Raw genomic sequence first — 6188 nt, forward strand, 5'->3', positions numbered from 1 at the left:
GTGGATTTATTTGTAAGACATCCTATCTCCTCCCTTTAATTCACTCTGCTGGGCCAACTGCCACTGGAGCATAGAAAAATTGAAATGATGCCATCTACGTTTATGAAATTACATCTATGTTATTTACAGAGGATCACCTCATGAAGACGAACTTTTTTATTCTCCAGTAAATCATTTCTCATCTGCAGATAACAATTATAATGTTAGAAAGGCCTGAAAAGTAGTTTATGTTTCTGGAAATCAGAAAAACTCGGAAAGAAAACATATGTTTTTAAAGAAGGTGAGCTATAGACATGTGGAGCCAATATGTCTGAGTTCCCAGCCAGACTCCCCTGGGTATTCAGTCACAAAGCTTTTGTATGACTGTGGTATTTGAGACCCTGCAAAGTGATAGTATTCTAACTTCTAGCTTGGCTGATAGCATCTGCATAATTCTAGGTACAGAATTTTCTTGAAACAGGAAAAACAGCTTTCATGATTCCTTCCAACTACATTCTTCTATGACTGTATGTTTTCTGTGACTTTATTTGCAGTGCAATGTTGCATCAGCTTCTAAAACTGTACAGAGTTCAAGCACAGGGCTGTAATGCATGAAAAGGGAACTTAAATTTCCCATTATGGGGAAAAAAATAAAATTAATCCTTGTCTCTTTAAACTGAACTGCTTGAGTGCAAATGGTATCATTGCTGTCAGGGAGAAAACTAAGAAGCAGGCTGCTAAAGCCACGAACCTCCCCTTGAGGAAAGCCATGCCACGAGCAGCAGAGTGCAGCATTTGGCCCTGAAGATGGAGCAGCTGACAAGGTGAGGAAGCATGGGCACTTAGTGGGATTTATCTCACCTAATATTTTCAGTCTAATTTCAGCAAGGTGTCAATTCTAAATTAAGTTCTCACTGTACTCAGTGAGGAAAGGATAGGCCAAGTCCTAAAACACCACACAGTCTTAAAACGAATGGAATGAGTCACTCTACGTAGCTGTCTATTTCTTTCCACTGTCTTTAGAAGGAATTCAAAAAGGGGAATGAAGACAATGACAAGTTGAGAACAGCATGTCTCTGCTTCCATATAAAAGATATCCTATTGAAGATGAAACAGGAGAATATCAGTAGAAAATACTGCCTTTCTACTCTTTACCGCATAATGAATTCAACATAAAAATTTAAATGACATACGTGAAACACATAGAATTCTCAGATATGGACACTTGTCCCTTTCAGCAGTTGCTCTCAGACTAAGTCTGATGGGATCACTAGGGGTTCACAGATCTACTTTCATCTTTACAATGAAGTAGATTTTAAGTAATGTCACATCCTACTAAACTCCAGCCAAGGTTTCCCAAGGCTTTTTAGACATCGTAGCTATAGCAACAGAAACCCAAACAACTCTGTTCCCTACATGACACAACTTTGTTGGGTGTTTCTTACAGCTGGAGTTCAACTGTGATCAAATGTATGGGTGGCAGCTCTACTGAGGAGGTATAACACACACACAGCAGGACCTAATCAAGCTGCAAAGTAACCTGAAGAGATGAGAGCAGTAGGAGCTGTAGGCAACAGAGGAGAATCCAGAAGCAATGCCAGTCCCACACCACTGAGAGAATAAATCAATTACAGTGTCACAAAATAAAGATTGAAAATAGAGGTTTCTTCCTCCATTAACACAAGTGACATTCATCCTTTTTATTGTGTTCTTTTATTGCAGTGTGCTCTGTTTTTTTAATACTGGTAGACACTGCAGTTGTTCCAAGGCACAAAGAAGTACTTTTTGGTGAAGATGTATAAACTATTCAGGAATCTCTGTTTTGGTGACTTTTGAGGGCAACTGTCCTCACCATGCTGCTGTGGCCCTCTGGCCCTGCTTCCAACAACAAGCAAGGCAGTGTGTTGTGTTCATCTCTTGGGAAGAGATACTTGTACACGTAGTGGCTGGGCAGACTGAAGGGCAGGCAGATTGATAGCTGACTGCTTCTGTGTCTCATAAGCCTACCAGTGAATTTTTTTTTATTTATTTCCTATCACTTCTGTCAGTGCATTTTAAAGTATAGTTACAAGGTTGAGACATGACTGCCACAACTGTCTCTAATATCTATATGCCATAACAAGAATATACGCAAAACGTTTAGACTGAACAAAACCACAGACAAAGTCAAGTTACTTAATCATCCATTGGTATCCACTTTAAAAGCCCACAATACCTTTTGCTTAGAATTCATCCTAAGTGGAAGCCCATTTCATGGCTGAGCAGTTCTTCCCAGGCTGGAAGCATGGCCAAAGGCTGGAGAGTCCTCTCTGGAAAGTGCTGTCAGTCCTACATTGAGTATGGGGCTAACAAATGAAGGATGCTGTTTTTGAGAGGAAAAGACTTTTTTCTAAGGCTTCCACCTAAAGCTCTTTTTGTTTAGAATTGAATGCTCACACATTCGCACATCCAGGCCAAACCAGAAGTCTGAAAAAGAGTGATTTCATTGTTTGCCCATGGCTATGAAGCAGAGTCAGACATACATCCTTGGAGACGGGGAAAAAAAATGGAAGGGAGGTATTATCTCCAGAAGCGAAGGAGAAACACCACAGAAAAATCTTCTCACAACAGCAACATTTCTGAAGACAGCTTCTCATTCCCAAGAGGATTATTTTAGCCACTTCTTGAGGGAAGATAACATTTTCTCCCTGTATGCGTAGAAAAGAAACCTTTGGAAACGAGCATGTGCTAGAGCTAAGAAACTGATTCTTGTTAGCAATGGAAGCCAGAGATAAAGGCTGCAGTGCTTGGAAGAGCTTTGATAGTATGACAGTCGCTTACTTTTGTGATCAGCTGTCAACCATACCTTACAAATAGGAAAATTAAAAAATTTATCTGCACTCAGCCATGGTGTGAGGCAATAGGAGCTGTAGGCTCACAAACCCCTCACATCCTTTTTGTCTCCATTCTTCTCATAATGCAGGGACATTGCAAACACCAGATCCTGGAATAAATCGTAGATTAAACTAGTCATTCCCCTCCAAATGACTTTCTTGGCTTTTCATTTTAAAACTGGATTTTCAAGAACATATTTATCTATGTTTAATTTAAAAAATGCAAATCATTTGGCTAACTTGACAATGGATTTTAATTCATTTTACATTTCTTAAGGAAAAACTCAAACATCCAATCATTCATCTAGTCCTAGTTTTCAGAACAGCAGCTCCCACCAAGTAAGAAAAAAGCTCATCACTCACGGGCCTTCATCTGGAGCCCAGTGTCAGAACAGAGACATAAAAATTCAAAAGCTTGAGTCAAATTCTCATGTTTTTGAAGTCCTACTTAGGAACCTGGATCCAGGAAAGTAACTGAAGAACACAGCAGCTGATATACTACAGAACATCCTATAATATCTTTGCTCATTCCCAGCTTACAGATAGATATGCTACTGCCTGACATATTATTGCAGAAAAACTACTGACCAAATTTCAGTGCCTTCAATTACATAGCTTCAGTACGATGTCTCAATATAGATTCTGTAGTACAATGGCAGGAACTCATTCATTAACTGTAAGTGCCATCCAGCCTGCCTTTAATACAGCAAATAATTCTGAATTGCTCATAATTACAACATATAACTCCCATTATGTAATGACTAATTTATTTTTTACTCGTATTTGTAGCTAACAAAAATAACTTAGGTTGATAAATAATTCCTCAAAACTTTGCTCCTGTGAAGAACAGAACAGGTGTGGTCCACGTTCCTATTATCTAAATTGTCCTGGAGATGAGTTTTAATTTGCCATAAATACTTAATGCTGCATCCTTTACTACTGTATTATTCATTTTCTAGCAAAATGTGAGGCAAGTAGTCTCACATGGGAAAAGACTGTGAAAAGATACTAACAAGGCTTTTTTTTCCCCTCTTTCCATCAGTCCTCAGGGGTTTCTGGAAAGCAGGGAAGCCTGCTGTTACTGAGAGACAGTGGCAAGATCTCCAAGAAGTATGCAGGAAATATTTTTCCTCAACTGGGATGTACTTCAAGATCATTTTGTGTTGTCACTCCAGATAAGAATAAAAAGACAAAATGTGAATTGTGTATAAAAATTAATTCCCCTTCAATACTGTGATGGATTTAGGTTTCAAATATTCTTAAAATCTCTCCAATAAAACTTCCAAAAGGATTCATCATTTCACACTAAGAAAAGCCAACAAAAAGCCTTTTCATTTTCAAAATGATGTACTGTTTTTGTTCACTACTCCAAATCATAAAAACAATTGTGCTCTAACAAACTTCCACTTCAAAAATCTTCCACCGTGCTAAATGTTTGTCATAATCTGAAAACACAGAAGTCTTTAGTGTGATTTGTTAATGCCAAAGGTTCCTCAAATTACTCTCAAACTGAGCAAAATCACGAATCTTTCACTCTTTTCTTCACCAAATATTCTAATGCTTTATGCTTTAGGCAGCTCACAGCAGAACAGTATTTCCTGGGGAACACACTGTAGGGCAATAAGGTGATCCACTTTCTAGAAAGTTCTTTACTTCATAATAATTTCTGTTGAGAAAAAGACTGTATCACTCAGATCCAGCTCAAAGCACACTGATGTGATTTAGAATTGTTTTTCAATCTGATTATCAAAATCTAAATAGACTACATGAAAAAAAAAAAAAAATGCTGCTTCTAACAAACAAGGAATCCTTAGTGACAAGGCTTAGGAAATATAAATTTCCTGGTCCTTTGCCTATCCTACCGAGGTCTTTCTTCTCTCTGACAAATATGTGGTTACAACCTTGCCTACCCTTTGCAGTGTATCAGAGTCCATCCTTGGAGCCAGTCTGCAAATCTGTGCATCTCAGCCATGCTGCCTTTGGAGGCAGCTAGGAAATTAAACAGAGCCCAGGATCCCGCTTCAGTTCTACTGAAATTTGTTCCTCTGAGCTACGGGTAGAGGTCTCCAGCATGATCTTTTGCAGAAAAACTGACAAGAACAAAGCCCACAATTATTAACCTTTCCACTTGTTCCATAGTTTATTGTGACAAGACAATGCAATAAGCTTGAAGGTAATCAAAAAGCAATTTTGTAGTAGTGAGCTTAAAATGACAAACCTTTCCTTTTCTAAATAAATCACCATTATTCCCACATGGTCCGTGCTTGACAAGTTTGTTTCCTTAGTAACAGAGTACTTAAACAGGGTCTGTGTGCAAAGATTATACCTTTAGCCACAGAAGTGAAAGAAGAGACAATAGGACAAAAAGTGGTCCACCCACTGAAGTCTGTGATTTAAATATTTATCAGTTGGGTAATGGCTGAAGACAAGGATGTGCACAAGCACAGGTAGGCCTATTTGTTCCACACCTTTTGTGTGCTCGGTGGAGCCTGTGGACTCTGAGGGGTTTTCAGACTACAGTACCTAAACTGAATTTAACACTCCCTGATGTTTGTTCAATAGCTCACCTAATGTTGAGGTCAGCTGTCTTATAAATTATTGAGCAGATTAACAGTGTTAGGACTACAATATAAATAAAGGGTATGCAGTAGACAAAGGAGACACACAGTGCATCTGGCTGAAAGACAAAACAGTGAACTGACAGAAGAAAAGATTAACGTGCTACGGATACATTGAAGAGCTTTCTGTTCCCTTTCCTCAGTAATTAAATGACTGATTGCTTTGTAACAGTAAATGTGTTTGTCTTTGGATACACAAAACCTGATGTTACATGATGCCAAGCTAAGACCACTGCCAAAGAAAATTCCTCAGTCTTCTCTGCCAGTGCCTATTAAATCCTTCCTTCCATCGGATGTAGACAAATCAATGGGTAGGCCTTCAAAAAATTTAGCTTACTCCATAACTAAACAAGGACAGCTTCACTAACAAATCAAGTTGGTGAGAAGCAGATTGGTCTTAATTCTTTCGGCAATTCAGCAATTTTTTAAAGCTGTTTTCCCCTTTGTCATCAAATTCCTTTTGATGAACAATTATTATGGATGTTTTTACAGAGGCCAGCATGTCGGTAAGTCTAAATCAGACATTAAGTTCCCTACCATTTTCACAGCCTTAGATTCAACTGCCAGCAACTGATACATGAAAAACCCTAAGATAATGTCTATAAAAAAATCACATTTACCCAAAACAAAATTTCTTCTTCCTTTCCGACCTGATCATTTCAGCAGCTGTCCTGAAGAATCACACCACAATAGTTTGACAAGTGCCAAGTAACCTGAC

Source organism: Meleagris gallopavo, chromosome 10 (genome assembly GCF_905368555.1).
Source record: "Meleagris gallopavo chromosome 10, MGAL_WU_HG_1.1, whole genome shotgun sequence".
In the NCBI taxonomy this organism is placed as follows: Eukaryota; Metazoa; Chordata; class Aves; order Galliformes; family Phasianidae; genus Meleagris; species Meleagris gallopavo.